Source organism: Oryctolagus cuniculus, chromosome 8 (assembly GCF_051225735.1).
Source record: "Oryctolagus cuniculus isolate XC-2025 breed Fujian yellow rabbit chromosome 8, ASM5122573v1, whole genome shotgun sequence".
In the NCBI taxonomy this organism is placed as follows: domain Eukaryota; kingdom Metazoa; phylum Chordata; class Mammalia; order Lagomorpha; family Leporidae; genus Oryctolagus; species Oryctolagus cuniculus.
Window position 1 is genome coordinate 31207339 of NC_142874.1, and position 25793 is coordinate 31233131.

Below are 25793 nucleotides of genomic sequence, written 5' to 3' on the forward strand. Positions count from 1 at the left end.
CAGTGAGACGGTGAATCTAGCACCCACGTTCTTGGCTGCCCCTAACCGTGTCTTGCCTGCTCTTCTCGCTGTTGCTTTCCAGGGATCCAGAAAGGAGGTGTGCGTGATCCTCACACTTAGCCCGACTCTGAGCTAGCGTCAGACGTGTCCGTAGGAGTTTGCTTCTCACCTCTAGGCTCTGGGAGTGAGCAGGGGGGTTTCCTCCCGCGAGACTACCTCACACTTCATCGAGCAGGTGGAGGAGCCATGGCTTGCATGGTGTGTCTCCTCACCCCAAGGCCAAGGCCAAGGCCAAGGCAGTGTCACCCTGGGCTGTGGTCCTTCCTGAGACTACTGACCCAATGGTGGGCACAGGGTAGCAGGTGGGTGCCCGACCCTGTCATGCGGCAATGCAGTGGGCACCTGAGACCCAAGAGCCGTGTGCTCAGGTCAGAGATGCGTCACTGAGTGCTAGCGAGGGTGGCCTGTGGCCTGTGACAACAGAGATGCTGCCGAGGTTCAGGACATGAAGACAGGACAGCACCATGACCCAGGCTGGACGTCCCGGGGCCGATGTCCCGCGTGCCTAAGGCCACCTTTGAGGCTTGTACTCCACATCCTCCAAGCTCGCCTGTATCCCCCCCTCCTCTCCTCCTCTCCCCTTCCCCCCTAATCTGCTCAACAGCATTTATGAATCTGGATGTGCCAGTTTCTAAGATAAGCGCTGGGGCGTGGACCACCTCCGGCTTACAGACTGGGTGTTTGGCGCCTGTGCCTTCTATCCCTTCAGGACTGACGGACGTACCCCCACCTCCGAGGCCGACCCGTGGAAGCCCCTCTTCTCCTTTCCCACCAAACCCGGGTGGTAGAGGGTGGCAGGTGGCAATCCCACAGCACACAGCTCCCAGCCTGGGGAGGGAGAAGGGGCTGGAGGAGGACAGGAGGAGTGGGAGGTGCAAGAGAAGAGGAAGAGTAAATTGCCCAAGACACGAAACAAAGGCAGTTGCATACATCGCAGCCTAATCTTATATAAATAAGGCCGACGTAGCTGTTTTAATAGGCTCCGGAAAGCCAACGGCATCCAAAGGGACCAAGTCCTGCTAACAAATGAGATGCAGATTCTGGGAGAGAAGCAGACAGGAATGTTGGAAGATGGGCTGTGTTTTCTTAATTAGGCTGAAGGTGCCGGAGCCCAGCCTAGACTGAGTGCGGGACAGAGAGCCCAGGCGAGCTCCTGGTACCCAAGTGAGAGCAAGGAGTCTCCAGATGCCAGCATCAGTCTCCGGCAGGGCCCCGCAGAGCCCCCCAAAAGCCTCGGGAGCCAGGAGAGAGCCGAGGTCAGACGCTTGTGTGTCTGTCTCCAGCTGCCAAGGCTGAGGCATTGCCAAGAGCAGAGGCGGTGGGAGTGCTGGTGTGGGAGATGGGGGCGTGGGCTCTAGGATGATGAAGGTGCAAGCTGGGTGAACTAAGGCGTGTGTGTGTGTGTCACAGCTGGACAAGATCAGAGGGATGGTCATGGGGTGGGGGGTCCCAGGGGTGGGCTTTTCAGAGGCCTCAAGCTCAAGCCCCAGGCCTGGCTGTAGTTGGGTATACGTTTGCAGGCTGGATGTCTCCCAAAGACCTTGTGTTACAGGCTTGGTCCCCACAGCCTTACCCTCATGTTACTAAGAGGATGGAAACTCCATCCAATTGTGCGGTTGGAGGTGGGGCCTGTGGGGGTGATGATTGGATTGGATTTGGTCACCTGACAGGAACACACACCACCTCTTGCCACGTGGCACTCTGCGTGGCCTCGGGGCTCTGCTAGCAAGAGCATCACCAAGGGGGCCTGCCCTACGTTGGACTGTGAACCTCCAAAACCGTGAACTCAAATAAGCCTCCTTCCCGCAAAAAAACATAGTGGTCTCAAGTGTTTCCTTATAGCAACAGGAAGCCCCTGCGGATCCAAAGGCCTCTCTGTGCCCTTGGCAGGTCTGGGTAGCATTGTGGCTGCCAGGTGACACGAGCAACATGAGGGCTTGTCAAACAATAGAAAATAACACGAGGAAGCTTCTAGAAGGCCTTGGAAAATGTAATTCAAAGATGAGTTTATTCTGGGCCAAAAAAAGTATTTTTAAATCTGTGCGTTTGAGAAGTCTTTGAAAAGTCCATGGGAAGGGTAGGCCTTTGGCACCCTTGGGACGTCCACATCTCCTATCTGAGAGCCTGGGCTTGAGTTCCGGCTCTGCTCTTGATTCCAAGTTCCCAGTGCACTAATGTGCACCCTGTGAGGCAACAGCGATGGCTCTAGTGGTTGGGTCCTGGCCATCCACATGGGAGACGTGGCTGGAATTTCTCACGTCCGACTTCAGCTGGGCCCAGCTCTTGCTGTTGTTGGCCTGTGGTTGGACGATCTCTCTCTGCCTCTCTCTGTCTCTGTCTCTCTCTCTGTCTCTCTCTCTCTCTGTGTATGTGTGTGTATGTGTTTCTCTGCCTTCTAAGTAAAAGAAAAAAAAAGTGTATGGAAAAATGCATAAGATGACCGAATTATGCATGGCTTTCAAATTCTTTATACTAATATAAATTTTAATTCAATTTTCCCGCAAATTTTTTATAGCACTATTCTGTAATTTAAAAAAAGGAAGCAGGGGGCTGGTGCTGTGGCACAGTGGGATAAGCCCCACCCTGTGACACTGGCATCTTGTACGGCTCCAGTTCGAGTCCCGGCTGCTCCACTTCCCCTCCAGCTCCCTGCCAATGCGCCTGGGAGAGCAGCAGAGGATGGCCCCGGTGCTTGGGGCCCTGCACCCATGTGGGAGACATGGATGGAGCTCTTGGACGCGCGCGCTCTCTCTCTCTGTCTCTCTCCCTCCCTCTCTCCATCTCTCTCTCCCTCTCTCTTTGTCTCTCATTGTAAATGCCTTTCAAGTAAATAAATAATCTTAAAAAATATTGGGGAAAAAGGGAGAAAGAATGCACAGGGCACATCCCCAGGAAGCCTGCGTGCAGACGGGAAGGCGAGCAGACCCCTGGATGCCGTGCGTGGGAGAGGTCGGATGGGGTTGGGGGGTGGTGCATTTGCTGAGTGTGACTTGGGAGCAGTGTGGGAAGCACCCATGCACTGGGATAGCGGGGTGGGGGAGGGCAATGACCATGAGCTCCGCCTCTGGAGAGAGTGGGGTGGGTGGGGTGGGCTCCAGGGAAGCAGGGGTGGCAGGGGATGTCCCAAATCAGCCCTCCCACAAGCTCCTGCATCCCAGGCAGGGCAGTGGAACCTCCCCATCCCCAGCCCACCCCCAGGGACCAAACCAAGTGCTGATGCATCGAGCAAGCTCCTGTGTTCTGAGCTTGCTCCTTTTGTTTGTGCTGCAGAGAAAAAAAAGAAAGAAAAAGCAAGCAAGCAAGCAAGCAAGCAAGCGAGGGTAGAAGCGCTGACACTCAGAAGGCAAGACATACAGTGGGCTCTTCGTGAACCTGAAGGTTCCTAACTGCATCGTGGCCTCCAACCCATCAGCCAACAAACCAGGCAAGCAGCCAACCAGGGATGGGTTACAACAGCAGCAACTTTGCAGACAGAGCTTGGGTTAACGAGACGTGGCTGTGGGAGTGGGGGTGGAGAGGTCTCCCAGGGGCCTCCGAGGTTTCTTCTGGAATCTGAAGCCCAGATTTTGGGGCTTGTGCACACTCCTGGGCAGAGCCCCTCCCCCCTCCCCACGCTGCCTGCACCTGCTTGGAACGGCTCTGCATAGCACACTGGGGCCCCGCGGGAGCCGGCAGGGAGAGCCAGCTGTCCTTAATGACTTTCTCTTGACCTGCTGCTGTTAGGAGCAGTTGTAAGTCGGCAGGGAATCGGCCTTCGGCCTGAGAGAGCAAAAGCTCCCAACAGTGGGTTTTGTTTTCTGGAAGTAAATTAATTGAGCAGCCCTGGGTAGAGCTGGGAAGAGGCAAGAGAGAAACCGAGCAGGGAGACGCAGAGCGCCAGGTACTCGGGCCAGGGCGAGAAGCAGCTGGAAGAACAGGGAAAAGAGTTGCAATAATTATGATGGATTCATAGCACTAATGAAATGAACAATCACCCGAGACCTCAGCTGCCTCCAGGCCCCCCACCTCCCGGGCTGCAGCCAGCTGTGGAGTGCTGTTCGAAGCACCTGCTATTTCAGGGGCACCCACCCCACTGGGCCAGGCTGTGCACTCCTCCCAGCACTCCCCCCGCATCCACACCTGGGAGCACCAGGGACAGCTTTCCGACACAAACCCAGCCGTGGGTCCGAGGTTCCCCGGGCAGCCTCTGGGTAGAGGACCGGAAGCCCCTTCCCTCTGCCACAGACTCGGGGGATAAGGGCAACACCTGTATTTGGAACTAAGGGATGGGGAGTGGGCCTCTGGTCACCGCCATTGCCATCTCCGGGAAGTTGCCTTCTGCCTCCACGCCAGGGCTTGGGGGAGTAGCTTTCTCCGCAGGAGGGAGCAGAGCTCGGGTTCCTCTGAATCCTGATGCTGCTTGGTGAGCAGCTCTCCCCCTCCCCCCAAGACACAGACAGAGGCCATCGCTGGCCTCCCAGGATGGACAGAGGGATGGGGGACCATCTCAGGCTATAAACAGGAAGTACGAGGTCGGGGAGAAAGAGAGAGAGAGAGAGAGAGAGAGAGAGAGAGAGAGAGAGGCCCTCCCAGTTATTTGCAGCTTCTTAAGAGGGTAGAAAGGGAGTGGTTACGTGATACCTGCCCCAGGTCCCAGGTGCGGGGAGGGACATCCTGGGAAAGGGGTTATTTGACTGACAGGTGGGCAGATAGGATTACTTAGGGTGGGGAGGCGTGGCTTCCCGATCCTGGCCCTAATCCAGCTCCCTGCCCTATGCATCCCAGGTCCCTCTGAGGGTTCCCAGCTCAGACCTGGGTCCGTCCCAGCTGAAATTTGGTCTCCTCTGCTTGGTTTCCTCCACCTCCCTCGTCCTTGGGATTCCGTTACCTCTTGTTGTCGCTGGTGTTCTGTTTGCTTTCTGATTTAGCCTCTCGGCGGCTGGGGAATCGAATCCCCACATCTAGACGGAGTCTGACGTAGATTTTAATGCCATCTGAGAGGTGAGAACAGCTTGGGAAACACAGCTTAGAAGTCCTTATCTTTGCATTTCCAGAACGTTCTGAGGCTTACGGATGTGGACACTTGGACGTCGGCTGCTAGCTCCCTGGACTCCGTCTCTCTCGTTCGTCCTGGATCTTTTTTCTCAGTCGAGATGCGCTGCCAGTCTCTTTAGACAACATCAGGTCTGCAAAGCTCGCTTCAGAGAAGTGGGCGCACGGATCTGCCACATTCGACTTGTCGAAACCTCGCGAACGCGCTTTGGCTTTCTCCAGGCGTTATTAACAACCGGCCTTGTGTTTGGAGACCATTTTTTAATTTTGCAAGGCTCTCGTGAGAACGCCATCAGGGAGTTGTCAGATGGAACAGTGCGGAGGAAGACGTCGGGCCACGGGGCAGGTGTGAGACGCAAAGGTGAGAGCGCCGTTTTACAAGCGATGACACCAAGGTGTAGAGTAATCAGAGGCGAGTTGGCTTAACACTGTGGCAAAACCCAGCGGCTTTGGGAAAAGGCAGCTTGGGGCTGAAGCCAGGCTTTGGTTGACTGGTGTGACAGGGGGCCCAGTGCTTAGAGCTGTGTGAGCCTCCTTGTGCATAAAAAAGACAAAAAGGAAAATGGTGACAGTTTTGCTTATATCCGGGGATTTTGTGAAGATGAAGGGAGCACTGAGCCTGGCACACTGTGGCGCTCACCCTTGGTAGCCACGTGACGCCGGAAAGACCAGCACAGAGATGGGTACACACCACCCCTGGTTAGAAGTTTTTGCACCTGCCTCGTGTCCATATGTGATCATCCTATCCTGAGCCAAACGAAAAAGGAGTCCGAGGTTTGGAAGAAAACTTTAGACCCCCTGTTCTCCTTCCAATCCAATTTACCAAGGAGCCTTCTAGACCCCAGAGAAAGGAAGTCTTCCCCAAGACACACAGCTGTTTAGGAGGAATGACACAGGGACCAAGTACCCTGGCAACTGAGGGGTTTCCAAGGTCCCAAGACGTTAAGAGCTAAGACTTGGGACCTAGGACAATGTTGGGCAAAACCAGAAATGGACGGATTACCATAGGCAGCAATGAAGCAAGAGTCTGGCCCCTGGTTTCCAGCCAGACCGGCAGCCTTTTTGCTTACAAAGCAGGTGATCTCCTGTTGGTGTTTCCCACCTGGGTTCTGGCCCGTCCTCTTCTGTTCTCACCTCCACAACCATCCCGGGGTGCGTGTTGAGCTCGCAGCCTGGGGAAGCGTTGGGGCCGTGGAAGGGGTGTTGGGTGCTCCGTAGCTGGAGCTCCGAGTCGGGGTGGACCTGCCCCTGTGATGATGGCTGTGTTGCCTCTGGTTGTGATATGCAGGGGCCCTGCATCCGGGCCACGCAGAGGTGAACAACAATAAGAAGCATCAGTGGGCGCCTTTGCTGGTTGGAGAGGGAAGGAATGCCTGCCATCAGGCTGAAGATACAAACGGAGAGAGAGAGAGCGATGGGCGAGTTTGCCAGCAGGAGCCCTGTGAGTGACATGCCATGCCTTCTGCTGGATACGCTGAAACAACAAGGCCGGTGACTCTAACATCCAGCAAAGAACGCCTAGAAACTGGTCCGAGAAGCATAAGCAATCCATCAGAGAAAATCAGAAGCCTTAACAGGAGACATTCAAATGCTCAAGAAGGTACAAAATGTTAGTGACCAGAGAAATGTCTAAATTCTCACATGGAAATTTTTTTTTAATAAATAGATCTTTATTTTATTTTTATAAGATTCATTTATTTATTTGAAAGTCAGAGTTACAGAGAGAGAGAGAGAGAGAGAGAGAGGTCTTTCATCTGCTGGTTCACTCTCCAGTTGGCTGCAACTGCCAGAGCTTAGCCGATCCTAAGCCAGGAGCCAGGAGCTTCCTCCAGGTCTCCCATTGGGTGCAGGGGCCCAAGGACTAGGGCCATCTTCTACTGCTTTCCCAGGCCATAACAGGGAGCTGCATCAGAAGTGGAGCAGCCGGGACTCGAACCAGAGCCCATGTGGGATGCTGGCACTGCAGGTGGCAGTTTTACCTGCTATACCACAGCACCGGCCCCACACGTGGAATTTTGAACCAGGACCAAGGGCGTGGAAAACCATTGCTCCAATTCGACTACAAGAACTTAAAAAAAAAAGAAAAAAAAAAAAACACCCTGTCCTCTGCTCACAATCACTTCTGACAGATGGAAATGCCCAGCACTGACCAAAGCCACGAAATCGAAACGCCTGGAGCAGCTGGAATGTTCCTACTCTGCTGAAGGCCGAATACACAGATGCGACCCACGAATTAGCCGTTTCACCCCTCGGTGTGGACCCCCAACCAACATGAGCTCCTCTGAGCACCAAGACAGATGCAATGTTTAGACATGGACCAGAAGCGACTCGAGTGTGCATTAACAGTAAGATGAGGCCGGTGCCGCTCACTAAGCTAATCCTCTGCCTGCAGAGCCGGCACCCCTGGTTCTAGTCCCGGTTGGGGCGCTGGTTCTGTTCCGGTTGCCCCTCTTCCAGTCCAGCTCTCTGCTGTGGCCCAGGAGTGCAGTGGAGGATGGCCCAGGTCCTTGGGCCCCTGCACCCGCATGGGAGACCAGGAGAAGCATCTGGCTCCTGGCTTCGGATCCGCGCAGTGCTCTGGCCGTAGTGGCCATTTGGGGGATGAACCAACGAAAGGAAGACCTTTCTCTCTGTCTCTCTCTCACTGTCTAACTCTGCCTGTCAAAAACAACAAGAACAAAAAACAGTAAGATGAACCAATACTTACGATAGAGTGACACGTGGAACACTACCCGGCGATGACACGAGCGACGTTGTCAACCGGAACCCCCTGGGTGAGACGCAGAAAGGCACAAGTGCTAAGTAGGCACAACGGAATTCTGCGGCTTTAGAAATGATCGTGCTGCTGCTCCCCGGGGAGTGGGGACCCCGAGGGAGCCCTGGGCCGAGCTTTCTGATATGCTCATGCCCTTCGGTCTGGGCGGTGCTCACGCGAGCGAGTCGACCTGGTGGAAGTTCACTGAGCGGGGGCCCTTATCCTGCGAATGCGTCCCTGTGTGTGCGTGGCTCTCCAGTACAGACATGCATCTGAGAAGCAGCCGATGCGCTGTTCCACTTGGTGCCTTTCGGCCATGGTCAAGGTCACTGTGAAGCTACAGGGACACGGCCCTGCTACTCAGAGTGACGGTGCAGAGGAAGGTGCCCGTTCACACCTCCCCCACAGCAAGCTGGGTGCTCCACACCTGCCACCTTCTCCCCAGGGACGTGGACATGTTTGCTGTCTGCCCTGGGCTCCGGACCACCAGAGCCACCTGCTCTAGAACTGAACAAGTTGACCCCGTCAGTCTCCTCTTCACTTCCAGGCCACATCATGCTTCCCCCACCCCCGGCCCCCCACTCAACCCTTCCCCCATTTGTCCTTGGTTTTCACGACAGCCCATTCGGGCCAAGTCCTATTTGGCGACAAGTCGTCAGAACAGCTCAGGCCTTAGTTCTGGTGTGTGATTTAAGCAAAAAAAAAAAAAAAAAAAAAAAAAAATTTGACTGGGGAAATTAGATGGAGGTGATGATTGCAGCTAAAGTGCCTTTTATTGAGGCTTTTGGAAAACATCAATGTCATCAGAGCTGTCAAAACCAGACACAGGAGAAAATAACAGGACCAAAGGCGGGCCAGGACGCACGCTGGGGCTGCACTCACTTGGAATTGGCCTTCCTGTTTGTCATTTTTTTTTTCCTGGTAGGTAATGGGGCGCAAGAGGGAGGAGAGGACAATGGGAAAAGGAGGGAGGGAGGAGCACGCTGGGGAATCCGGGTGAAAAAAAATCCACGGAGCCTGACCAGTGCTGTTTATTTTTTACTCCTCTAGAGTGTTGACAACATCCCCACGGCCCCTGAGCACCTCTAGAGTGTTGACAACATCCCCACAGCCCCTGAGCACCTGAGATGAGAGAGACCTCAAAGGCACACCTTGGCCTGCAGCCGGGGTTGGGGACAGTGGGTCAGGCTGGACTGGCTGGTGGAGGATGCGTGGCACCCGGGCTGTCATCCCGGCAGCCGCCAATCAGTGGGGTCTGCCCTTGGCAATGCTTGGGAAGCAAACCTGCCCCAGAAGGACCTGCCTGTCACTTAGAGACTTAGAGACTTGGAAATGTGTGAGACACTGGCTGGTCCTCAAAGAAGACCGTGGTGCAGCCTTGTCCTAGAGGGGCTCACGGCTGGGAGTTTAGAACCAGGAAGGAAACATGGATGGAGGTCTGTAACCGAAGGAAATTCTACCTGCAGGAAACAGTTGAAGCTTGAGGCTGAAATCAGTAGATTAGTGGATGAGCAGAAAGGACAGGTGGCATGGTAGCTGCGGTTAGGCACAACCAGAGCAGGCTGGGACAGCTGCCTCTTGCTGCAAGTGTCAGGGCTGGTGGTGGGCAGCCAAGAGACAGCAGGTGGCTGCCCAGTAGGAGGTGGGAGCTCAGGGCAGGACGTCCAGATCCTTGGTTCTAGACCAGGGATGGTCAAAGGGAATCCATTAAACCTGGACCCAGGTCACTGGGGACAAGTATGACCGTCAAGATCCAAAGCTGGAGGCCAGTCTCAGAGGGGTAGCAGTTTGCAGGGTAGAGTAGGGTTGAGTAGCAAGGAAGAGCTCTGAGACTCTGATCCAAGGGTGCTCAGGGCACCTCTCTGAGGTTAATGTCAATCCCCATTCCGGAAGCGGGCGGGACTGTATCTGGGAGTTGAGCGGCTGTGGCTCTGCACATTGGCAGAAGGTTAGAGCAGTGTCGCCCCCGTACCCTCTGTCCACAATCTGCTGTGTGAGCTCAGACCAGACCAGGCTACCAAAGCTTGGAGGTTAGAGAAGGGAGAGGTTGTTTGAGGCGGAAGTCCTGGTGGAGGCTTTGTGGAAGAGACAGGTTCCATGTCCCAAAGTGTCCATCTCTTCCCTGGTTCCCACGGATTGAACCCAGCCATCTCATAACCCAGGTGGAGAATCCAGAACCTGTAAAATTCAAAATAATCCGAAATCTCAAACTTGCCAGGCACCAACCTGACTCCACGAGTGGAAAATTCCACACCCGACCTCCTGCAGTGGGTTCCAGGCAAAACACAGGCGCACCGATGATTTCTACAACATTACCTTCGTCCCCTGTGTGTAAGGTGTACAGAACATATAAATGAATTTCATGGGCAGACTTGGGGTCAGTACCCAGGACACCTCATTATGTCTATGCAAATATCCCCAAATCTGAAACAATTCCAAAACCGGAAACACTTCCGGCCACAGGAATCTTGGATAGGAGCACCCCATGCGGGTCTGAACACAGCATCGAGATCTCAAATCAGCAAATTCTCGGAGCTACACTCCCCCTGGGAGGACGCTCTTTCCGCATTTGAGATGAGAATGTGGACTAGACCTTTCCCTAGATTTGGCATCACAGCTGGGTGTCCCTGCCCGGAGCGTTTTCCCTCTCAACTCTTTGTCATTCCTGGCTTCTTATCTGCTTTCTCAGATCTCTAAGGACAGGAAATTTGCCTCGTTTTTTTTTTTTCTTCATAGTATATACATCTGGGAAACCACCACCCAGAACGGACTCGACAAATACGTATCCAATGAGTGTACGAGAAACAGCCCATATGCCCCGATACCTGCCCATCAAGAGAGCCCCTCCATCCCAGACCTCGGCCCCTGCCACTGCTTCCTCGTTCATACTGTTGGGTACCGGAACCATCTTCCCTGGGGCAGAGTGGAAAGAAATCGATTCCTCACCTCAAGCATGGTAAATCCAGAGGCACGCAGCCCACAGCCGGAGTTAGCTGTGCACAGAGGGCCAGGCGTCAGCCCTGATGACAGGGGACACACGGCCAGGGCTGCAGGCTTCCAGAGCTGGCTTCCTGCTGGACGCCGCCAGCCACCTCCCCACATCTTGCAGACATAGGAAACTTGGCTCAGGAGCCAGGTGCATTAGGCCATTTTGGCCAAAAAGAAAAAAAAAAAGAAGAAAAGAATAGTACGCACTTATTGGATTGTGGCAGGTGCTGTCGCCCATCTCTGTGCCCGGCACCCGCCACCACCATGCTTTGTCAGTGGGAGATCTGCAGATGGTTGAAGGACTGGGGACAGGGGCCTGGCGAGCCCTCAGCAGTCTGTCTTGCTTGGGCTCCTCCTTCCTTCTCTCTCTCCACTCCCCAACCCTCTCTCTTCCTCTCCTCCAGTCTCTGCTCCCCAGGCAGGCACCTCGTCCACTGCCAGCTCGCTCTGTGCCACAGCTCATCCCCGTTCTTTGCTCTTCCCCCATTTGCCACCACTTGGGGCGCCACTTCCCCACGCCCAGACTGATCACCTTGAGTGAGACATCCTGGTGAGCTCCTGTGGCCTCGTTAACTCTTCAAGGGGACTCCAGGTCGATTCTACTACCCTCATTTGCCAGCTGAGTGAACGGAGCAGGGAGGTAGCTGCTTCCCGAGTTAACCTGTTTGGAAACGACAGTCTGGGTTCTCTGGTAGGAACTTCCAGCCCAAGTTCAATGTCTTTCCCATCAGGGAACAGCTGCCCCCCGGGGCCAGGGAGCTGCCATGGCTGTCACAGGCAGAGCATGGATTCCCGTCTGTGCATCCTCTCCCAGGCAGCTCCTTTTCTGCGTCCACCTTGGACAGAGGCAGCAGCAGCAGGGCATGCGGGGTGAGGGGGAGGGGTGGTGAGAGGGGACCCTGTTGCCTTATTTTCCTTGACACTGTGGGGAGAGCTTGCTGTCAGTGAGGAGAGAGTTTTGGCCTGGCCAGTGGGCAGCTCCATTAGCAGATGTGTTTGGGTGGTTGACTTCATTATTGCAGATTAATTGAAAACCAGGAGTGAGACTGGATGCAAGGGCTTCATTGCACTCTTGCAAAAGCCGACCTCCTGGTCTGAGTGATGCAGGAAGCCCCACTGCGTCTACAAACCTTTCATTCTCTTCGGGAATCTTCTCTCAAATGCATAGCCTGGAGTTTTGCAAGCCCAGTGCAAAGTCACTGTCTCTAATGGCCTTCCTCGCTGGCCTTGGGCCATTTGATCCAGGCCTCCTTGTTGGCACTGCACCCAGGCTTTCGTCACTGGCGCCCAGTCCCCGGCCAGTGTGTCCTCCATCAGAGGAGCACAAAGATGAACATGCTTCCCTGAGAAACAGATCAGCCCAGGTTACAGTCCCACCTTCGGTTGACTACACACTCTGAACGCGTTCCCTCTCGTGTTTAAATGAGAGACATCCTATGCACCCTTCTGGTAGAGCCAGCAGACCCATGGCCGGCACCTCTTCCGACACCCGACTCATCTCAACAGTGAGCCCTGCCCTGCCTCCTGACCCATTGGGCCCAAACCCAGGGTTGCAGAAACATTGGAATATCACCTTTCAAATCCTGGTCCTCACTTCCCTTCTACGTTTTTCCATCAACACACACACACACACACACACACACACTCACTTCCGAAGCCTTAGGAGTGTGCTGGCTAATTTGTGACAGCTTGAGGCCGTGACTTTGTTACGTGTGGTTAACTGTACCCTGCAATTCAGGACGAGATGGCTGCGAAGTGGCAGTGGAGTCCCGGGCTCCCAGGGCCTTTGAGTAACAGAAGGGCACGCGCTGAGCCAGTCCAGGTGCTAATTACTCCATGTGAATTCTCTCCCTCCCCAGCACTCTGGGGAGGCCTAGACCAGCTTAAACAATGCTTAGTCGTCTGTAATACACGTGACCTGAGGCTGAATCCACTTGGCCTTTCTTCCTTGCCAAGGAGAAATCGGGTCTGTGGGGTCTGGGGACCGAAGGGTCTTCTCTGTGCAATCTGCAAGGACTAGGGCTGAGGCTCAGGCAATGCATTCTTCTTCTTCTTCTTCTTTTTTTTTTTTTTTAAGAAAAAAGAGTCTTATTCATTTGGCAGGAGTCAGGAACTCAATCCAGGTCTCCCACATGGACAGCAGAGATCCAATCCCTTGAGCCGTCTCTGCTGCCTCCCAGGGTCTGCGTGAGCGGGAAGCTGGAGCCAGCAGTCGGGGTTGGAATTCACACCCGGGCGTATTCCTGCTGCCAGAGCTCAGCCCCGGGGCTGATTTTACCCGCAGGGGAAGCTGGGAGACGTGGTCTGGCTGTGCTCCCACACGGGGAGGCTGGGCGAGGCCGGCAGCTGGACAGGTGCTCGTTTCCCAGGTGAGAAAACGGGTGGGCACACAGCGTGCACGCAAGACTCCCTTTCTGAATGTGGGCCCTCGTTTCGTGTCTCTTCAACCTCCTCAGGACTGTGTGTTTAAATTTCCAAGAGTGTTATCGGAAATATGTATTTTTTGTTGAAAAAACAATTGGGCTAGCATTGTGGGGTAAAATGTTAAGCCTCCACCTGCAGGGCTGGCATCCCATATGGGTGCCAGTTCGAGTCCCAGCTGCTCCACTTCTGATCCAGCTCTCTGCTGTGACCTGGGAAAGCAGTGGAAGATGGTCCAAGTCCTTGGGCCCCTGCACCCACGTGGGAGACCCAGGGGAAGCTCCTGGCTCCTGGCTTCGGGTCGGCACAGCTCTGGCCGTTTCGGCAGTGAACCAGCAGATGGGAGACCTCTCTCTCTCCCCTCTCCCTTTTTCCCTATGTATTTCTGCCTTTCACATAAATAAATACATTTGAAAAATAGCCAAGCCCAGGTGACATCTGAACCCAGTGAGGATAACCAGAGCAATGCTTCTCAGCTGGAGCATGTGCTCACCCATCGGGCAATGCCATACCTGGGATACGCACGGCGCCCCTGAGCCCTTGGTCTCTGCCCCATACTAACTCCTTTACCAGAGTTTCCTACTGAAGCACCCCCCCCCCCATATATGTCAGAAGGCACAATCTGCATGGCTTTGTAAGGTGAGAAGGGAGATTTCAAGGACAAATCCATCTAAGGACAAATCCTTAGACACCCAGGGTTCAAGGCCACTTGTCTTAGTTTAAGCAGTGGACAAATTTGAGATAATTTGGAACTGCTTTTTTTTAAAAAAAAAAGATTTATTTCTTTATTTGAAAATCAGAGTTACACAGAGAAGGAGAAGCAGAGAGAGAGAGAGAGAGAGAGAGAGAGGTCTTCCATCTACTGGTCCACTCTCCAAATGGCCACAACGGCCAGAGCTGCACCGATCTGAAGCCAGGAGTCAGGAGCTTCTTCCGGGTCTCCCACGTGGGTGCAGGGGCCCAAGGACTTGGGCCATCTTCTACTGCTTTCCCAGGCCACAGCAGAGAGCTGGATTGGAAGTGGAGCAGCCAAGTCTCGAATGGGCACCCATATGGGATGCCGGCACTTGCAGGCGGCGGCTTTACCCGCTACGCAACAACAATGGCTCTGGAATTGCTTTTTAATGAAAAAAAAAAAAAAATCAGTGATGAATTTACATGTCAGTTCTGATGAATCCTTATTCAAATTACTCTAAGTAAAAACTCATATTTGGGATCTTCCTGCATGTCTCTGTTGGTTGTTAATGTTCTATACATTTCCGGAACTCAGCCTTGGGAGAATCACTCTCTCTCTCTCTCTCTCTCTCTCTCTCTCTCCCTCCCCACCCCCGGCTGCAAATCTCTCTCTGCCTTCAGGGGTGGTTTTGCAGGTCTCCAAGGCCCGTCTCATCCTATCTGGGCAGTCTGGAGCAACTTCCGGCCTTCTTTTAGCCTGCAGGTCCCCCTGCAGTCCACCGGGCACAGTAACATCCTGCCTGCTTCTCTTAGCACATCCAGAGAACGCCACTCCGGCTCCTGCTTTCTGCATTTTCTAGATTGAGCCAACCAGTTCAATGTGCAGAGTGACCGGGGCTGGGGTTAATCAATAATTTTCCCACAGCTGGTTCTCTCTGCAAACGTTTAGCACCTGTCTTGCCGTAGAAGCTGCCCTAGGAGCAGAGCTCAGCCTGGCAGTGTCTCTGTCTAACAGAGCGGAGCATTTGCACACTAACTGGCTTCCTCTTGAAACTACTCATGCACTGACCCACGCTGTGGTGGAGTGGGTGAGTGAGCCACCGTCCGTGATACCGGCACCCCGGTGAGTGCTGGTTCCAGACTTGGCTGCTTCACTTCGGATCCTGCTCCCTGCTAATGCGCCTGGGAAAGCAGCAGCAGATGGCCCAGTGCTTAGGTCCTTGCCACCTACATGGGAGACCTGGATTGGAGCTCCCGGCTCCTGTCTTACACTCGGCCCAGCCTCAACCATTGCAGCCATTTGGGGAGTGAACCAGCAGCTGGAAGATCTCTCTCTCTCTCTCTCTCTCTCTCTGTCTCCCTGTCTCTCTCTCTCCATCTTCCTGTCTCTCTCTTTCTCTGTAATTATGCCTTTCAAGTAAATATATAAGTATTAAAATCACTCATGCCTAGTGACTTGTTTCCTTAGTTTCTATTGATTGATTGATTTTTTTTCCATTTTCTTTTCCAGTTGTTCTTTGCTGTCAACAGATGACCTCACTTCTGACAGTATCTTCACCCAATTACCCTTTGAAAACACTTTTTCTTGGTTTTGAACTCCCTGTGGACCTGCGAGGCACTGAACTGATCATGTCCTTAGTACCTCTCTAGCCTTTACCATTGGGATCCGCGTATTTCTGCTAACATGATGAGCACTCAGCAAACCACCAGTGTAAGCAAGAGCTCGGAGTGTTGTTGACAGCTCACCGAATTTCCCCCAATCTGAGGCAAACCTAACTAAATACTCTGTTTAGGGGCCGGCGTTGTGGTGCAGCAGGTAAAGCTGCCGCCTGCAGTGCCAGCCTCCCATATGGGTGCCAGTTCGAGTCCTGGCTGCTCCTCTTCTGATCCAGCTCTCTGCTGTGGCCTGGGAGAGCAGTAGAAGATGGCCCAAGTCCTTGAGCCCCTGCACCCATGTGGGAGACCTGGAAGAAGCTCCTGGCTCCTGGCTTCGGATCAGCACAGCTTCAGCTGTTACGGCGAACTGGGGAGTGAACCAGCGGATAGAAGACGCCCCCCTGCCTCTCCTTCTCTCTCTCTCTCTCTCTCTCTGTGCCTCTCCATCTCTCTCTGTGTAACTCTGACTTTCAAATACATAAATAGATCTTTAAAATAAATAAATACTCTATCATTTTCTTTTTTAAAAGATTTATTTATTTATTTGAAAGGCAGAGTGACAGAGAGAGTCATGGAGAGAGAGGGATCTTCCATCTGCTGGTTCACTCCCCAGATGTGTGCCAACAGCCAGCACTAGGCCAGGCAGGCCGAAGCCAGGAGCCAGGAGCTTCATCTGGGTCTCCCACGTGAGTGCAGGGGCCCAAGCACTCGAGCTGTCGTCTACTGCTTGCCAGGTGCACCAGCATGGAGCTGGACCGGAGGCAGAGCAGCTAGGACTGAAAGTGGCCCTCTGACGGGAGACGCACATGTCCCAGGCAGTGACCTAACCTGCTGTGCACAGTGCCAGCCCCCATAACATTTGCTTGTTGTATTTTCAAAATTGTTTTATTTCACTTCTGGGTAGTCCTGAGATGCCTACTTGTTTTGAGTTATTTTGGACTGTGTAATGTTCTCTCCAGGTCTATGTAATCTTTGGAATTACTTTCCTGCTTCACATTGAATTACTAAGATTTATCCATATTACTGCAAACTAACACAGTCGGTGCACTTCATCTGCTTATGCAACGCTCCCACGGGACCCTTCCACCATTGCTATCAGTTCATCCATCCTACTTACGAGCATTTGGGTGGGTTCAGCTTTTTTTTTTTTCCATAACGAACGATGATAAAACGAAAGCTCTTGTGTATTATTTCCTCGTGTGACTGCTTTGCGGTATGTAGTTCAGAGTGGACTTGCTGGGATAGAGGAGGTGTGAATGAGCAAATTTAGGAAACATTAGCCAAACTGTTGTGCAAAGCACCTGCAGAGATTCACTGTGTCTACCCCTGGAGTCATGGGACCCTGTGGAGTCGCATCTTCTGCAATATTTGAGTTTGTCAGACTTTTCAATATTTTGTCAGCCAGTTAACTACACAGTGGTGTCTCACTATGGTCTTCATTCTCATTTCCATGATTAAAGACTTCTTCCTCTGTCTCCCGGGCCACGCATCTCTTCTGTGAAAAACCTGTGTGCGCATTTATCTGTTTTTTTTTTTTTTTTTTTTTTTTCTCATAGGTTGCTGTGCCTTTCCGATCCATCTGGGGCCACTCATCCCTTGTTAGAATTAAGTAATGGCTGGCGCCGCGGCTCACTAGGCTAATCCTCCACCCTGCGGCGCTGGCACACCAGGTTCTAGTCCCGGTCGGGGTGCCGGATTCTGTCCCAGTTGCCTCTCTTCCAGGCCAGCTCTCTGCTGTGGCCCGGGAAGGCATTGGAGGATGGCCCAAGTGCTTGGGCCCTGCACCCCATGGGAGACCAGGAGAAGCACCTGGCTCCTGCCATCGGATCAGCGCGGTGCGCCGGCCGCAGTGCGCCGGCCGCGGTGGCCATTGGAGGGTGAACCAACGGCAAAGGAAGACCTTTCTTTCTGTCTCTCTCTCTCACTGTCCACTCTGCCTGTCAAAAAAAAAAAAAAGAATTAAGTAATAGAAGGATCTCCTCTCGATTTTTAACTTCTTCATGTACCTTAAAGAAAATTCTGAACGATACACAGATAAAATTCATGCTCAAATCTATCCATCTCTCTATTCCTTTAGCTCTTTCGAAATAGCTAATAAAATTCCAAAATGGTCTGCGTAGAGTCTCGTGCGACTTTTGGAAGTCGCATTCTGGGGCGTTCTCTGGACTGTGGTGAACGAGGTGGTCCTTCTGGTATCTCTCAGGGTTTCCAGGCTGATTGTCCGCACACCCGGCCACTTGCTGAATTCTCCCGTTCTGGGAATTCATCTGTAATTCTTCTAGGCTGTCTCTTTGAAGGACGAGTTCATCTACAAATCCTTAGGAGTTCCATTTCTTTCCGGTTTTGCTGTCCTGGCTTAGATTTCCAGAACATTCTATAATGTCCAAGTCAGTGGTCGTTGTGATTATCCTACCATTATCAAGAAGACAGAGGTTATATTTTCCTGGACTTAAACATATCTGTTTTCCATGAGATAAGAAAGTGCTGTGCACCACTAAGTTAGCGAGACTTAAGAAAGGTGTTGAATTTCATCATCTCCCCCCGTGCTTACTGATGAATTATACGGTTTTTCCTATCCATCTCAATAATGGTAAATAGTACTTCTTGACTTTCAAAGTACAAGGTCATCCGTGTGTACCAGGGATGAAACCGGTTTCGGTGGGACTTGCGGTCAGTGAGAGTTGCTACTATTCTGAAGGATATTTACATGTAGTCTTTGCAAGCACACGGTCGCTTTTCCTTCTCTGGAACATCTTTGTCCGATTAGTACCGGGGCTCTGCTGGGCCCACGGACACACTGGGGGATGTGTCTTCCTGTCCTGTGTTCTGGAAGTGCTTCCTTAAACTTAGGATAGCCGATTGCCTACAGTTGGGGAAAATATCACCTGTGAAGTCAGATCAGGTGTTTTGTTTCTGGGAAGACGTTGGGGCACAACTTCAAACTCTTAAAGAGTTGCTGGAGGCCAGCGCTGCGGCTCACTAGGCTAATCCTCCGCCTTGCGGCGCCGGCACACCGGGTTCTAGTCCCGGCTGGGGCGCCAGATTCTGTCCCAGTTGCCCCTCTTCCAGGCCAGCTCTCTGCTGTGGCCCGGGAAGGCAGTGGAGGGTGGCCCAAGTGCTTGGGCCCTGCACCCGTATGGGAGACCGGGAGGAGGCACCTGGCTCCTGGCTTTGAATTGGCGCAGCGCGACGGCTGTAGCGGCCATTTGGGGGTGAACCAACAGAATAAGGAGGACCTTTCTCTCTGTCTCTCTCTCTCTCACTATCTAACTCTGCCTGTTAAAAAAAGAAAAAAAAAAGAGTTGCTGGATCATTCATTCAGTGCTTGACTTCTTCTGGAGTTGTTGTATTTTTCTAGGAATTTATCCACTTTAAGTTTCCAAAGTTATTAGCAAATAGTTGTTTTAAAAATATTTTATTTCTTCATCTTATTTACTTGACAGGCACACACACACACACACACACGGAGATAGAGAGAGAGAGAGAATCTCCATCTGCTAGTTCACTCCGTCTGCCACAGCCAGTCCTGGGCCAGCCAAAGCTGGAAGCTGGGAACTCATCCTGGCTCTCCCATGTTGGTGTCAGGGGCTCAACTACTTGAGCCATCGCTTGCTGTCTCCCAGGGTGCACACGAGCAGAAGCTACAGCGGACGGTGGTGGAACAGTCTGGAGCCCAGGCGCTCTGATAGGGGATGTGGGCAGCCCAAGTGGTGTCGTAGCTCCTGCAGGATATGCCAGTCCTGGAAAACAGTTATGGAGAGTATGCTTTCACTCTCACTTGAACTTTTCTCTTACGTATTAGAAAATGGACCGTCTTACTTGTCATCAAGCATAGCCTTTGTGGCGTTAAATGCATTCGTTGTGTGTGTAATCATCTATCTTCTGGATTCTTCATCTTGCAACAGTGAAAGTCTACACCTAGGAAACACCGATCCCCAGCCCCTTCCCCCTTTACCTACGGCTGCCACCCTTCCACGTGTGTTGATTACTCTATGTTGATTACGCTAAGTATCCCTGTAAGGGGACCATACATGTCAGTCTTTGCATGACTGGTTAATTTCACTTAGCGTAATGTCTGCCAGACTCAGCCACACTCTGGCATGTGTCATGATTTCTTTGTTTTGTTAAGTTTTACTCACATGTTACTGCCCCTTTGCATTTACTTTTTTATTTTTATTTTTGACAGGCAGAGTGGACAGTGAGAGAGAGAGACAGAGAGAAAGGTCTTCCTTTTTGCCGTTGGTTCACCCTCCAATGGCCGTCGCGGCCGGCACGCTGCGGCCGGCGCATCGCGCTGATCCGAAGGCAGGAGCCAGGTGCTTCTCCTGGTCTCCCATGGGGTGCAGGGCCTGAGGACCTGGGCCATCCTCCACTGCACTCCCTGGCCACAGCAGAGAGCTGGCCTGCAAGAGGGGCAACCGGGACAGAATCCGGTGCCCCGACCGGGACTAGAACCCGGTGTGCCGGCACCACAAGGTGGAGGATTAGCTTAGTGAGCCGCGGTGCTGGCCCGCATTTACTTTTTATTTGTTGGCTTATTCTTTGGGTGATTAAGATAAAGATCAATGGACTCAGTAATGTGGGGTTTTTGGGTCTCTCACATTAGGTGTTCACAGTCCTCGCTTTCTCTTGAGACGTCATTTTGGCTGTGGCCTACAGGTTTTGGTGATCGTGGTCATACTATCACAGGTGTTGTCATTACCATTCGGTTCAGAACATTTTACAATTTTATTATAGAACACAGATGGAAAAGTCTCCCAAAAAACTAGCTAACCAAATTTAGCAACACATTCAAGGCATCTCTCACAATCACACGGCTTCGTCCATGGGATGCGAGGATGGTCAAAGCACCGGTGAACACGCTTAGTGCGTCACCACAGTGAAAGACGCACATCCTAGGCCATCGCACCGGACGCAAAAGAGCATCTGACGAAACTCGGCCTCCTTACATGACACAGACCCTCGACAAATCGGCTGTAGCAGGAATGTATCTCAACACAGTACAGGCCACATGTGGTGAGCCCGCAGCTAATGTCCCCATCCACGGTGACAAATGGAAACTCTTTCCTCTAAGATCTGGAACCAGACAAGGTTGCCCACTCTCACCACTTCTATTCAACATAGTACTAGAAGTTCGTGCTAGAGCAGTTAGGTAAGAGAGAAAATGAGTCCAAGCAGGAAAGCAAAGAGTGGAATTGCCATTGTGTGGAGAACAAATGATCTTATGCATAGAAAACCCTCAAGCTACCAAAAATCTACTAGTATAACCAATAAATGAACATTGTGAATCTGTAGGATGCAAAATCAATATACAAAATTCAGTATATCCTAACAACAAACTTTCTAATAGAAAATCAAGAGAATAGTCTCTTTTGTGATAATTACCAAAAAAGGGAATACATTTAATCAAGGAGGTAAAGAGATGTAAATTGAAACTTATAGAATATTAATGAAAGAAATGAAGACAGGGCCGGCGCTGCGGCTCACTAGGCTAATCCTCCGCCTAGCAGCGCCGGCACACGGGGTTCTAGTCCCGGTCAGGGCGCCGGATTCTGTCCCGGTTGCCCCTCTTCCAGGCCAGCTCTCTGCTGTGGCCCAGGGAGTGCAGTGGAGGATGGCCCAGGTGCTTGGGCCCTGCACCCCATGGGAGACCAGGAAAAGCACCTGGCTCCTGGCTCCTGCCATCGGATCAGCGTGGTGCGCCGGCCGCAGCGTGCCGGCCGCGGCGGCCATTGGAGGGTGAACCAACGGCAAAGGAAGACCTTTCTCTCTGTCTCTCTCTCTCTCTCACTGTCCACTCTGTCTATCAAAAAAAAAAAGAAAAGAAAAGAAATGAAGACATGAATGGAAAACTGCGCATGCTCATCGATTGGAAGAGTCAATGTTAACATGTCTATACTCAGACGTAATGTGATACATAATGTTATTTACCACAGAATTAGAAAAATAATCCCAGGCCCCATGTTGTGACGCAGCTGATTAAGCCATCGCTTCCACCTGCTGCCTAGCTGTACCGGAGTGCGGGGTCGAGTCCCAGATGCTCCGCTTCTGAGCCAGCTCCCTGCTAGTGTGCGGAGGATGCAGCGACTGCGTGGATCCCTGCGCCTCTGTGGGAGACCAGGATGCAGTCCCTGGCTCCAGGCTTCAGCTGGGCCCAGCCCCACGATCACAGCCATCCAATGCTGTCTGAGGAGTGAACCAGCAGAGGAAAGATCTCTCCCTTTCTCTTCTCTCTCTGTCTGTTTCCGTCTCTCCCTCTCTGATACTCTACCTTTTAGATAAGTAAATAAATAGACCTTTAAAGAAAAGGAAAGAAATCCTAGAATTCATACAGGACCATAAAACCGCAACAACAGGGGCTACAGAATCTTAAGCAGCCAAGCCAAGGCAACCCTGAGAAAAACTAACAAAAAATCAAACACACATGAAAAGCTGGGGATATCACACTAGTTGATTTCAAACTACACTACAAAGCGATAGTAATTAAAGCAGTAAGGTACTGGTTTAAAAGTAGACTCACTGCCCATTGAGAAAGAATAGAGGGTGTAGCTGGCACCACAGCTCACTAGGCTAATCTTCCACCTGCGGCTCCAGCACCTCGGGTTCTAATCCTGGTCGGGTGCCGGGTTCTGTCCCAGTTGTTCCTCTTCTAGTCCAGCTCTCTGCTGTGGCCCAGGAGGCAGTGGAGGATGGCCCAAGTGCTTGGTCCCTGCACCTGCATGGGAGACCAGGAGGAAGCACCTGGCTCCTGGCTTCGGATCAGCGCAGCACGCCAGCCGTGGCAGCCATTTTGGGGGTGAACCAATGGAAGGAAGACCTTTCTTTCTGTCTCTCTCACTGTCTAACTCTGCCTGTCAAAAAAAAAAAAAAAAAAAAAGAATGGAGGGTGCAGACACACGGTCATGCATGGATGGCAAATATGCCAAAAATGCACAGTGGGGAAAGAAACATCTATTTAATAAGGGCTGTGGGGAGTCTTGGATACCCGCACACAGATGGCTGAAACCAATCTGTCTTTTTTTTTTTTACATTTGTATAGATTTTTTTCTTTTTTTCCTCTTTTTTTAACTTTTATTTAATGAATATAAATTTCCAAAGTACAGCTTATAGATTACAATGGCTTCCCCCCCATAATGTACCTCCCACCCGCAACCCTCCCCTTTCCCACTCACTCTTCCCTTCCATTCACATCAAGATTCATTTTCGATTCTCTTTATATACAGAAGATCAGTTTAGTATACATTATGTAAAGATTTCAGCAGTTTGCTCCCACACAGAAACATAAAGTGAAAAATACTGTTTGAGTACTAGTTATAGCATTAAATCTCAATGTATAGCACACTAAGGACAAAGATCCTACATGGGGAGTAAGTGCACAGTGACTCCTGTTGTTGACTTAACAAATTGACACTCTTGTTTATGGCCTCAGTAATCACCCTAGGCTCTTGTCATGAGCTGCCAAGGCTGTGGAAGCCCCCTGAGTTCACCGACTCTGATCATATTTAGACAAGGCCATGGTCAAAGTGGAAGTTCTCCCCTCCCTTCAGAGAAAGGTACCTCCTTCTTTGATGACCCGTTCTTTCCACTGGGATCTCACTCGCGGAGATCTTTCATTTAGTTTTCTTTTTTTTTCCCCAGAGTGTCTTGGCTTTCCATGCCTGAAATACTCTCATGGGCATTTCAGCCGGATGTGCATGCCTTAAGGGCTGATTCTGAGGCCAGAGTGCTGTTTAGGACATCTGCCATTCTATGGGTCTGCTGTGTATCTCACTTCCCATGTTGGATCGTTCTCTCCCTTTTTTATTCTATCAGCTAGTATTTGCAGACACTATTCTTGTTTATGTGATCCCTTTGGTTCTTAGTCCTATCATTATGATCAATTGTGAACAGAAATTGATCACTGGGACTAGTGAGATGGCATTGGTACATGCCACCTTGATGGGATTGAATTGGAATCCCCTGGTATGTTTCTAACTCTACTGTTTGAGGTAAGTCAGCTTGAGCATGTCCCGAATTGCACATCTCTTCCCTCTCTTATTCCCACTCTTATATTTAACAGTGATCACTTTTCAGTTAAGTTTCAGAACTTAAGAAGAATTGTGTATTGATTACAGTATTCAACCAAAAGTATTAAGTAGCACAAACAAAAAAAAATACTAAGAGGGATAACATATTAAGTTGCTCATCAACAGTCAGGGTGAGGGCTGATCAAATCACTGTTTCTCATAGTGTTCATTTCACTTTAACAGGTTTCCTTTTTGGAAACCGCTGAGGCTGGTTTTTTGGTTGAAACCAATCTGTCTTATACCAGCTACAGAAACCAACTCAACATGGAAGGAGACTTAACCATGAGACCTGACATCGTTCAACGAGAAGAAGAAAATTAGGAGTGGAGCTATACAGCACTGGGCTGAGCACTGGTGTTTTAGGTTTGACCCTGAGAGCAGACAGTGGAAGAAATGACCCCTAATGGCTTGTGCAAAAAATATTTGCAAGCCACACATCTGGTCCAAGTTAGCACACAACATATACGACCAACTTGAACAACTCTGTGGAAAGAAATCAAATAATCTGATTTGAAAATGGGGTTGGATGATCGGCCTGGTGCATAAGAGACCAGTTGAGATGCCTGTGCCCCATGTTGGAGGGCCTGGGTTTGATTCCCAGCCGTAGCTCCTGATTCTAGCTTCCTGCTGCTATGCATCCTGGGAGGCAGTGGTGATTCTATAAGTAGCTGGATCCCTGCCCCCTACATGGGGGACTTGGATTGAATTCTTGGCCCCTGGCTTTGGCCTGGGCCAGCCTCAGCGCTTGCAGCCATCTGGGGAGTAAAGCAGTGGATGGAAGCTCCTTTTCTCCGTGGCTCTGTGTCTCTGCCTCCCAAATAAATAAATAAAAATGCAAAAGGGGCGTTTCTCAACAGAAGGGATTTAAGCGGCAAACAGGAATACCGAAAAACAAATGTTCAACATCAGGAAGCAGCAAACCAAGACACAATGAGATTTCCTCTCTCCCCCGTTAGACTGCAAATGTAAATTAGCGCAGTGAGATGGAAAACTGGATGACGTTTTCTCAAAAAACTAAAACTAGCTTCATAGATTTCAGCAATCCCACCTCGGGGCGTCTACCCAAGACATTAGAAACGAGGATGTCTCAAATACCTCTGCACCACCATGGTCACTGCCCCACTGTTCACAATCCCCCACTCAGGCCATCAGCCCTATTTATCCACAGGCAGAGAAAGCAGGTGGGTTCACACAATGGAATATTAGCCAGCACTGTAAGAGAACGGCGCTCTGCCACGTGCGGCCAAGCGGACAGAATGGGAGGGAGAAACGAGCCAGGCACGAAAACACAGGTCGCACGTGCTGTCTGTGGAAGCAGAAGCTTCCCCATGGGAGACAATACAGTGCATGTTCCAAAGTCACTGAGCAGGTGAATTTCAAACGCATCCACCATGAGAAATAAGCATTTAAAGCAATGGATGCGTTAGCTTGATTTAGTTGTTCTACATCCTGTTCATCCGTTGTAACATCAGTTTGAATCTCATAACTAAACACAGTCATCACTTATGAATTAACCATAGAAAACTAAAAATAATATAAAATGTATTATGATTCCTTCTATAACTTATAAAACAGGATGCATTTTTAAAAAGATTTATTTACTGAAAGATTTACGCAGACAGAGGGGAAGAGAGAGAGAGAGAGAGAGAGATCGTCCATCCTCTGGTTCACTTGTCGAATGGCTGCAATGGCCAGAGCTGAGTGGATCCAAATCCAAGGCCCAGGAGCTTCATCTGGGTCTCTCACGTGGGTGACAGGGGCTCAGGTACTTGGGCCATCCTCCACTGCTTTTCCCAGGCCATTAGCAGGGAGCTGGATGGGAAGTGGATCAGCCAGGACACGGACAGGACCCAAACGGGATGCCAGCACTGCACCTTACACTCTATGCCACAGTGTTGGTCCCAGGGTGCATTTTCCAATATCAAAGTTGTGAGAATTTATATTTGGTTCTGCCAAGGGCAGGCACAGGGTGACATTTGCCGAGGGTTTTCATGAGAGCCTCGGAGGTGATCACATTTCGTCCGTATTTCGTATAAGCTGGGAAGTTGTGCCTTCCGTGGGTGTTGGGTAGTCGGTCTGTGCCCAGGAGGTGGAGATGGCTGTGTTGTCCGTGGGATCTTCGTCCCTGACCGTTCTCTGCT

At 51.3% G+C, this 25793-nt stretch overlaps 1 long non-coding RNA gene across 2 annotated transcripts; it reads left to right on the forward strand.

The window, feature by feature from the left end:
• The first annotated feature begins 3793 nt into the window (after window positions 1-3793).
• On the forward strand, window positions 3794-6775 carry LOC149124958 (uncharacterized). 2 transcript variants are annotated; one of them, XR_016211807.1, is made up of 2 exons: window positions 3794-3940; window positions 5094-6775. It is a non-coding gene; the product is annotated as an uncharacterized LOC149124958 (long non-coding RNA). The 2 variants fall into 2 exon arrangements; XR_016211808.1 differs by lacking the exon at window positions 3794-3940 and adding an exon at window positions 4158-4462.
• Window positions 6776-25793: the final 19018 nt, after the last annotated feature.